The sequence below is a fragment of the Callorhinus ursinus genome, unplaced genomic scaffold (assembly GCF_003265705.2).
Source record: "Callorhinus ursinus isolate GAN/ISIS: 27379988/994484 unplaced genomic scaffold, GSC_fseal_2.0 scaffold12, whole genome shotgun sequence".
Taxonomy (NCBI): Eukaryota; Metazoa; Chordata; class Mammalia; order Carnivora; family Otariidae; genus Callorhinus; species Callorhinus ursinus.
In genome coordinates, this window is record NW_027397074.1 from 59902983 (window position 1) to 59914288 (window position 11306).

An 11306-nucleotide genomic window follows, 5' to 3' on the forward strand; every position below is an offset into this window, starting at 1 on the left:
GATTACTCAGAGAAGTACTGAGAGCTTTAAGGTGACTCTGCTTAGAGAAAATAAACATACAAAATCCCCCACATACAAAACCAAACCACTATTTATGTGGCATAAAGTTAATTTCTGGCTGAGAGCTTATTGTTTAGAGTCAAAAAAATTAGCCTTAGTTTTTGCACCTCTTTGATCCATTCTTCACTTTCTCTTTCAACCTCCATCCCTAATCTCCTTCTAATGAGGAACAGGTTGAGCAAACAGAACCAATTCCTGTCTCTAGCTATTTACCATAAACCACTGCCTCTTTCTTCAGTCTTTCCCCTTATGACCCTTTTTAGAACTGGAGTTGATGAAAACCAAATGAGATGTTGGTGAGTTATAACACTAATCAGAGATAGCCAGCAATATTCACACTGTAGAAAACATTAAGCCTTCTTTTAACACCTTAAAGATAATTCTTTTCATTTAATAATAACGTAAAGAGTAATCCAAAAGGAATGTGCTGATTTTAATAGCCACAATATGTCTAGCTATTTAATAAAATATCAGAAACTGGTCTTGAATTACGTTCAGGAGCAATTCAAATTACATGCAGAGAGAGAGAGAGATTCTCTGGTGGAGAAGCCTGTAGTGAGTCTTATTTATAAGATCGAAGTCATTTTTGCTTCATTCAAATATGAATATATACTTATACAACAATTTAGGAAAAGACTTTGTGGAATATAGGTCTGGATGAATTTCTTGTGGTACCTATTTTTGTAAGTTTTTTAAAACATTGAAATCACTGTTGTGGGTTCTTAGCGACGAACCATCTGTCACAAATCAGAATCAACATTGATTGTAGCTTATTAAGAGGAAAAATTGCTAGCAAAAACCATTTAAAGTGTAAAATTGGATATTGAAAACTTTCTTTCCCAGAGAGCTCTTTATGAAACAGATTAGATGTTCATCTGTGAAAATAGTTTTGACTTTTGTAAATAGATAATTATTTCATATTGTAGAATCACTAAAAAGGTGAGGAATGCATGGGGACAGAAGGAAGGCAGAGTAGTATGAGCATGTGTATGCATGTATGGGTGTGAGAGAAGAAGAGAGAGAGAGAGAGAGGAGGGGCTGCATATCTCAGGAGAATTACATTTGTTTGTAGGTACCTGAACTGAAAATATGAAATTGCTTTTGAAGATAGCTCACAAACTAGAACATACATTATAAACTGGAGTGCTATTAAATAAGTTGTAACTTATGTAAGTGAATGTGAGTATTCTAACTCAATATGTTATCACAGTTCACATATGTCTACCTTGTTGGCAAAAATGTCATAATAGGAATGATAGCATCAAGATGTTGACATAGGTCATTCCCAACTCTGGTCTCCCTCACAAGAAGACCAACTAGTAATTATCCATAGACAAGACACCATTGTGAAAATCCCAGAAACTGGAGGTGAGGCTAAAGCACCCCTTGGACCACAAAGACCAAACAGGACCACATTTCAAGGGTAAGAGGGGTGGCTACACTCTGACTGCATTGCCTCCCACTCCCTTTACCCCAACATTGCATTGCACTGAGATAGCCCCCCTGGATCTAGATTTCTCCAGTGGGAAAAAAAGAGCCCAAGGTGAACACCCAACTCCCTCAGCATTTTATCTACCACACTCACAACAAATAACTCAAAATGGTTAAAGATTGAATGTAAAATCTCAAACCATAAGACTCCTAGAAGAAAACACAAGGAAAAGCTCCTTGACATTGGTCTTGGCAACGATTTTATGGATAGGATAGTCAAGGCATAAGAAACAAGAGCAAAAATAAACCAGTGGGACTACCTATAAGAAACAAGAGCAAAAATAAACCAGTGGGACTACCTATATCAAACTAAAATGCTTCTGCATTGTAAAAGAAATGATAAATTAAATGAAAAGCCAACGTATTATCCAAATAATGAAATTAACTATTCATTTCATCATGAGATTATAAACCCTTTGCAGGCAGGGAACTTGTTATACTTTTGAATTTTCCATAATGTCTGTTAAGACATGTAAGTATATAATAAATATTTCTTGTTTAATTAATTCAGTCAACATTAAATCTGACTTTCGCATAAGGATACTTTTTTTTTTAAGATTTTATTTATTTATTTGAGACAGAGAGAGAGAGAGCACAAGTAGGGATGAGGATCAGAGGGAGAGGGTGAAGCAGACTCTCCACTGGGCAGGGAGCCTGATGCGGGGCTCGATTCCTGGACCCCAAGATCATGACCTGACCCGAAGGAAGACACTTAACGAACTGAGCCACCAAGGTGAAACCCCCCCACTTTTTTAGAGAAAGAGAGAGAGTGAGCAGGTGAAAGGGCAGAGGGAGAGGGAGAGTGAATCTTAAGCAAGCTCCAGGCCCAGCACTGAGCCCGACATGGGGCTCAATCTCAGGACCCTGAGGTCATGACCTGAGCCAAAATTAAGAGTCAGACACTCAACTGACTGAGCTACCCAGGCGCCCCCATAAGGATACTATTCAACCTATCAATGCTTTGGAGGTTTGTTTTCAGAGTAGAGCAAACTTCTTTATACAATGAAGAAACTAATAACCTTTTCCATAAATACATTTCACAGGTAGAAGAGTACTCTTTTGTACTTTAAAAAGTATGATTTACTTAATATCAAAATAAATGCTTTGCTCATATAAAAGCTGTAATAAAATATTAGTAATAAAATAATAAAAATATTCTTCTTAGAAGAAAAAGGAAAGAAAAGCCAACATACAGAATAGGAGACAATATTTACAAGCCATATATCTGATAAGGGATTAATATCTAAAATATATAAGGAACTCCTACAACTCAGTAGGAAAAACACAAGTAGTCCAACTAAAAAAAGGGCAAAGGATCTGAATAGACATTTTTCCAAAGAAGACATACAAATGTCCAGCAGATACACGAGAAGGTGTTCAACATCATTAATCATCAGGGAAATTCAAATAAAAACTACAGTAAGAGAGTGAGCGAGCAGCTGGATATCAGGAAGGTCTGGGCGGGTCAGCTTTGGAATGGAAAAGAGTGTGCAGAGCAGTTAACCCTGCAACACAGAACCCAACAATCTGTAAAGTGAAGTCCTCAGAAATCAGAAGAGTAAGGAACTTCAGCGGTTTTCAGTAGAAATCTGGAGGTACATTTTCACTGGTTAAAAAATGACTACTCTTGAAAGTTTAGAAACCAATCCAGTCTGAGGAGCTGGAGATGGAATAGAAACTAAGAAGCCACCTAAATCTGTTGAAGTTATGTCTGGAGTCCAACCCATAAAGGATCACTTCCTTCAAGAATCCACAAAAGAGAGCAGTTCCATCAGGGAGCCCAGGAGTTCAACTAAGGAAGATTCTCACTGAAAAAGCAGTGGAAGTAGAAACTGTGACAATATTAGTTCCCAACATTGCTCTAACCCATGATATCCCCAACAAAAATGCAAAGGTGGAGTCTCTGGGACATCATAGAGGAGACTTCCTTGGTCAGTCAGAGAGAGTCGTAGAACCCAGAAAGGAACTATCGGAGGTAAAGAATATATTGGAAAAGCACAAGAACTCTTTTTTTTTTTTTTAAGATTTTATTTATTTGACAGAAAGAGACACAGTGAGAGAGGGAACACAAGCAGGGGGAGTGGGAGAGGGAGAAGCAGGCTTCCCTCAGAGCAGGCAGCCCGATGCGGGGCTCCAACCCAGGACCCTGGGATCATGACCTGAGCCGAAGGCAGACGCTTAACGACTGAGTCACCCAGGCGCCCCAGGAAAAGCACAAGAACTCTTAAAAGTTACTACAGGACAAAGATCTTTCAAACCAGCTCAGTGTACAGAGGTCAATTGTGAGTTTAAAATGTTGCTAGTGGCTTCTGTTGGGGATGATATTCAGTATCACTTTGAATGTCTAGCCCATGAGAAAAATCAGCTTATTTTAGAAAATGAAGCCCTAGGTCAAAACACAGCTCAACTTTCTGAATAGTTAGAACATGTATCAATGTAGTGTGATGTACGGTAAAGTAAATTCCTCACAAGTAGGATTATAGCAGATGAGTTGACCAACTCCAGAGCAGATTCACGGCATCAAAACCCTGATGCACAGAGTGCTATTAAAAATCTCCTGAGTGAACGGAATCGTTTTGTCAGGAAATGACAGTTACCCAGAAATTGTTGGAGGAACTCTTAGTCTCCCTGTAGTGGGGAAGAGAGCGTACTTGCTACCCTGGTACACAGCCTTACACCATAGCAGGACTAGCATTAACAAATCACAAGTTGGCAAAAGCAGCAAATGCTCGTCTTCTGGATAATGTTGGCGGTGACAGTCAAAAGAGATTCCATCAGCAGTTGAACGCTGCAGCCCCGCATCAGAAAAAAAATGGCTGAAAGGGTTCTACTCATTTTGGATCCAGTTACCTGTACAGAGAGCTCACCTGATAATCCGTTTTCTGAGTTTTCACCTTACTTGCTACAAAGAAAACTATTGAATGACTTCATCCTTATACAGATATGAAAATACAACTTTCAGTTGTAGCAATCACTGCCAGGAAGAACTCATTGTCCTTTAATGTTCAGTATGTTGGAGGCATGGCTTTAGGCACTTGCTTCTTACCCAAGAGACAATACTATTTGGGAGTTCTTATAATGGTAGAAGTAATATCACTTTCTATTTAAGTAATATATATTACTTATACCAATGATGTTTCATGTACTGGACCACAGATTACCCTTTTTCAATAACCATCTCAGGGTAAGAAAAGAATGAAACTGTGAAGGTATATTTAAAGTACATGATACTTCCCAGGTATTACATAATGCTTTTCCTAAAGGACGCTGAAAGAAAAAGAGTCTACCTTTATTTTAGGCCCTAAGGTATATCTTGCTATATATTTAATAGGAGCAGATTGAATTGTGGTACTCTCTAATGCAGGGTGGGTCATGCAGCCACAGCCATTCACTTACTGTTGTCTATGGTGGTTGTTTTTTTTAAAGATTTTATGTATTTGTATGTGAGAGAGAGAGAGAGAGAGTGCAAACAGGGGGAGCAGCAGGCAGAGGGAGAAGGAGGCTCAGGGAGCCCGATGCGGGCTCGATCCCAGGACCCTGAGATCATGACCTGAGCTGAAGGCAGGCGCTTACCCGACTGAGCCACCCAGACGCCCCTGTCTATGGTTGTTTTATTGTTTTTTTTTTTTTTTTTTTTTGCCAACAGTAGAACTGAATAGATGCAACAGGGCTTGTAAAGCCTAAAATATTTCCTATCTAGCTCTTTACAGAAAAAGTTTTTTGGCCCCTACTCTAAAGGAATAGAAGCTGGCAGGGGGATGGAAGGATGGAATGTTTGTTCCCTTTTTGGTGATTTTTTTGGGCTACAAAAGAGGCTTATGGAAATACTTTGGGTGAAGGGACTAATATTTTACAACTAAATGCTATATGTTAGGAAAATTAACATTTTACAGCCACAATAGCAAGTGTTTCAGCAACATATGTTGGTTTTGTGTGGGGAACTCCATAATTTGAATGGATACAACTTGACATATATAAAAGAAACAGATTCTATTGAGCAACACAACAGGAATATCCAATGTGACATAAAATATGGAGAAAGTAGGATCTTTCTAGAACATTGTATAAACTCTAAATTGCAATCCCTCAATTAATTTATATTAATATATATTATTTACTTATGATGGACCATCATGAAACATCCTTTTATAGGTCTTTAAAAATATCCAGAATATGTTTATACCAAATTACACTCTATTAGGTTCAGAATTGCCTATCAAAAGAGAAATCTTCTAAAGACAAATCTGGTTAAATAACATATTATAATGTTAATGATTTTTTTTGGTCTGATTCATCTGAGTTATACTCTGAAATGGCAATAAATTTCTCTACATTCTTTAAAAAAACTACAATGGGATATCATCTGACACCTGTTAGGATGGCTATTATCACAAAGATGAGAGATAACAAGTGCTGGCAAGGGTGTGGAGACAAGGGAACCTTGCACAACGTGGGAATGTAAATTGGTACAGCCATTATGGGCAACAGTACGGAGGCTCCTCAAAAAGTAAAAAATAGAATTACCAGATGATCCAGCCCATTCCACTTCCGAGTATTTATCTAAAGGAAATGAAATCGCTGTTTTGAAAAGATACCTGCATCTCTTGTTCATTGCAGCATTATTTACCATGTATTTACAATACACACAGTATTTGTCTTTCTGTATCAGGCTTATTTCACTTAGCACAATGCCCTCCAGGTTCATTCATGTTGTCACAGATGGAAGGATTTCCTACTTTTTTATAGCTGAATAATATTTTCTTTTATATATGAAAATCTATCTCTATCTATTTCCCTAATCTCTATATAATTTTCTTGGTTATTCGTTGATGGACACCTAGGTTGTTTCTATAGCTTGGCTATTGTGAATAATAGGTTCCATAGGTTGGCTTATTTTTCTTGTTCATCTGTGGGTAAATATTATTGACTTTTTTCCTTTGGGGATTTTATAATAATTATGCTTTTATAATTTGTGATTTTGCTTTTAAATATTGTTAATAAATAATTGAATAGAGCTTCTACCCAGAAACTTGAGAATATAATGAAAAGTTTGTTGCCAGTGCCTATGTTTCCGAGTATTTGTATTCATAACAGACACAGAGGCTTTTATTTTATCCTAAGCCAAACACCATAAGGGATCCTGATGAGTGGTGTGCTGGGTTACTTATTGTTTGTAAACAAAAAATATGCCATAAGGCTATCTTTTATTGTTTGTGCTTCACCCTGGATAAAACGATTTGATACCTTTGTGAAATGATAATGCAGGATCAGCCATTATTCAGAATTTTAAATTTCATGTCCTTGCTCAATTATAAAAGGGTAGGATCTGATTCGATGATTTGACACTGCAATCTTGTTCATTTCTTAAATGATAGTCTCCTGGATTCTTTTTAAGGAGATTTTACAATAAAGATTTAAAAAGTACGTCTCGAATATACCAATACTCATGTTTATAATGGTCTAATAAAAGTCCTGATTTGGTGAGACTGCATCAGAACATGTCTCAGAGATTAAAGGAGCAGCTTCTATTTTAAGTATTATCCATAAAACATACAGACATTGGGCTTTTTCCAAAAGGTCAGTAGATATCAGTGAGCACATCTTCTAAAACATTTTCATGTGTTCAGACCGACCAACTGGTTCAGGAGTGTTATCCACTGCCCTACTTAAGAATCTAGGTTGTGGTACGAATAGTCTATAAAAGCACTGAGTACACTGAAGACCATGCCTTTTCAAAGAGCATTACTATTAAGGGATGCTAGTATACACATGCTATAAAAATAAGCTGCAGATGAATGTTTCAGGAAGTCTGCATACCCTATTTTTTACTGTTCCTTATACAAATTTTATTTCAGTAATGCTTTTTATAAATGAGAAATTAGTAAACTCTACTTTGACTTTTTGATGAAATTTGTACAGTTAACATTACAGGTGACCCTTAAACAGTGTGGGAGTTGGGGGCCTCAACCCCTGAGCAATCAAAAATCCCCCATAACTTTTGGCTCCCACAAAACTTAACTACTAATAGCCTACTGTTGACAGGAAGTAACACGGACAGTTGATAAACACATATTTTGTATGTTATACATATTATATACTCTATTCTTACAATTAGGTAAGCTAGAGAAAAGAAAATGTTATTAATAAAATCATAAGGAAGAGAAAATAACATCTATAGTAGTGTATTATAAAAAAAAAGTCCACAGACAGGCAGCGCACACTGGGGTCACATGAATCTATCTGTTGTTTCAACAGTGTTTGGATGCGACCAACCCAGGTACGTCCCTTCTTCCAGCTTCCACCCCCCTCCAACCTCTTTTCCTGTGGCAACCTTCAAAACCATCCCCTCAGCCATCTTCTACCTCTGGTAACAGCCAACACTGGTTTTCGAGCTTAGCTCCTTATTGCCAATCAACTACCAGCTCCCAGATTCCTCAGATTTATTGCACTGAGGTGGAGCCGATGACAACCACCTGGTCAACGTGCATCTGTAGGTCTCCTACACTTACCTCTGTCTGGGCTTCTATTTTGTGCAGGATGTTGTGGCATTGGAGGGCATGGGCCACTTCTTCCCTGAGTTGCCCAAAGAGAATTGGGAGGGCTCCCAGCGCCTTGAATATGCAAAACCAATGTGGTGGCCATGCTCTTTTCCAGGACCTGAAGAAGTTATCCCAAAATGAATAGGTTAAAACCCTGGAGCCATGCAGGCCGCCATAGTCCTGGAAAGAACCTGAACCAGGCCCTTTTGGATCTGCACATCCTGGATCCTGCCTGCACAGACCCCCATCTCTGTGGCTTCCTAGAGAGCCACTTCTTAGATGAGGAGGTGAAACTCATCAAGAAGATGATGACCACCTGACTAACCTCTGCAGGCTGGCTGGCTGGCTCCTAAGTTGGGCAAATGTCTCTTCAAAAAGCTCATCCTCAAGCATGATTAGGAGCCTCTGGACCCCCACAGCTCTTGAGGGGTTCCTTGGCATCCCCCTGGTGTCAGGGCTTCTGCCTGAGCCTCTCCCTGCAGCTACTAAGCAGCTTTTCAACCACCTTGGAGCCCTCTAAGCCATGGACCAAATAGAAAGAACAAAGTTTTTGCAGTCCCCTCCCAAAATCTCTGCATAAGTGGACCCACATAGTTCAGCACTGTGTTGTTCAAGGGTCAACTGTATAGGTATAGGGGCTTCTGGGTGGCTCAGTCAGTTAAGCATCTGCCTTCATCTCAGGTCATGATCCCAGCGTCCTGGGATCGAGTTTAGCATCAGGCTCCCTGCTCAGCGGAGAGCCTGCTTCTCCCTCTCCCTCTGCTGCTCCCTCTGCTTATGCTCTCTCTCTGTCAGATAAATAAATAAAATATTTTAAAAAACTGTATAGGTATAAAAAATTTCTTTTCTGAAAGCTAACACCTGTCATAAACAAAACAGCTATTTTTAATAAAATAGTATTTACTGAAATACTTAAAGATTATTTTTAAAAACCAATGCTCCAGCAAACTTCAAAATAAAACATATTGGCTGAATATTAATAATTTAAATTATGAGGATGCTCTGCTCCTACAAAAGTATATCAAAGAGGTAACAATGTGATTTTTTCTATTTTACAGTTTAAAATTATTCTAATTACAGTACTTTTCAAAGTATTTTAATCACAAGTGCTGGGATTCATATAGCCTGGGAACATGTTGTCTGATGGTTAAGATATAAGAATTTGTTTGCATTATACTTTCTGAAGACTTTGGATTTACTTGTAATCATCTAGAATAAAATTGAGGAAAAATACATTGTCTTTCAAATAGATGCGATGAGATATTTCTACACATCATGTTATGGCCTTCCACAAACCTATATAAAAAAGGAATATATACTCCATAATAGAGAGGAGTCAAAAGAATATTACTATGCCAGTTATTAATCTGTTGACTTTCAGCTCTAAATCTAATCTTCCTTGTCCTGATTTGTGATATTGGAGATGGACCCTATAATCATTTCTATGTTTCTGGCTTGGACAATATTAGGTTTTGCCAACAGTAGTGGAGAGATTCTGCAAGTCTAGAGCAGGAAGAAAGGACACCCTTCATTCTTACAGTCTGCTCTTTTCTGGAAGGTAGGCTGTGCATTAGTATGATAAGTGTATGTGAGTTGTGGCAGTGAACTTGTGCATGGCCTGTAATATCAACTCAGTGGCTCTCACAGTTAAGCTTCATCTTTGTCCTTGGCAAGTTTATTCTCTATTAAAGAGCTGCATGTTTCCATGACAGCCATGGCCTCTATTCATATATCCGAATCCTGGGCTTGGGTATCCACCCTGCCCTCCTTAATTATTTTCCTAAAAAGTAGCTGTGTCCTATACCTCTTAGAGTCCTTGTTTGCTCCTTTCATTAGTTAACAATTCTTTATGTTAATCTTTGCTGTTCAAATTACAGGTGTGGTTTTTGTTTCCTGACTGAACCCTGACTCATATAATCATGTTAAATAATAGATATGATGTAAAAAGCCTATAGCTGGAATGCTATGAAGTTATGTTGTGATATGAAGTATAGTTTAAGGGACTTATAAGAGATAATTTGAAAAGAGAATAATAGGCTCTTTTAAAAGTCAGATAAATGAGAAAGAAAATGTAAGTCAGAGACTGGTGGTTACAGATATTGGAATGATCAGACAGAGAAGTTAAAATAACTATGATTAGTATTTTAAATATTCTTTTTTTAAGATTTTATTTATTATTTGATAGAGAGAAAGAGCAAGCACAAGCAGGGGGAGCAGCAGGCAGAGGGAGAAGCAGGCTCCCTGCTAAGCAGGGAGCCCAATTGTGGGACTTGATCCCAGGACGCTGGGATCATGACCTGAGCTGAAGGCAGATGCTTAACTAACTAAGCTACCCAGGCTTCCCAATATTTTAAATATTCTAATGGCAAATTATGCAATATAGCATGGCTAATGTAAACAGAGCAATGGAAATTTAAATCATCAAAGAGAAATGATAGAAATAAAAATTGGAGTAACAAAAGTAAAGAATGCAACACGCCTGAGGACAGATCAGTAATGTTGAAGATAGGTGAATAGAAACTTCTCAAATGAAGTGAAAATAATAATAATAACAAATAATAATAATAAAGAATGAAAGGAGCATAATATCCAAGGACTGTGGGACAAGATCCAAATATCCAAATGTGTAATACATATATATTAGGAAGACAAGATTGAGGAGAATGGAGAGAAGAAATATTTGAGCTAATGATGGCCAATAACCTTCAAAAATTAATGACAGACACCAAATCACAAATACAAGTAGTTCAGAAAACATAAAACAGGATTAAAAAAAAAAACATAGGCATATAATCTCCAAATTGCAGAAAAAGACAAAGAGATAATCTTGAAGAAAGTCAGGGAGTGGAAGGATAATAATTCATCATCTGACTTTTCATCAGACTCCATGAAATCAAGGAGTACAGTGAAATCTTTAAAATGTTGAAAGAAAAAACTACTAAATTAGAATTCTATATCTGGAAAAATTATCCTTCATAAGTGAAGAACAATGACTTTTCAGAAAAAAACAAAAACTTAGGGAATTTGTTGTCAGCAGACCCGCTTTACAAAAGGTATTAGAAGCTGATAATATCAACTGTTAGTGAGCATATAGAATAATGGGTACTTTCATTCATTGCTGGGAAAAATGCAAAATGGTACACCCATTTTGGAAGACAGTTTCTTCCAAAGTTTGGCAGTTTCTTACAAAATTCAATGTAATTTTACTAAACTATC

At 37.6% G+C, this 11306-nt stretch overlaps 1 pseudogene; it reads left to right on the forward strand.

The window, feature by feature from the left end:
• The first annotated feature begins 3168 nt into the window (after positions 1-3168).
• LOC112824923 (golgin-45-like) lies at positions 3169-4553 on the forward strand (annotated as a pseudogene).
• Positions 4554-11306: the final 6753 nt, after the last annotated feature.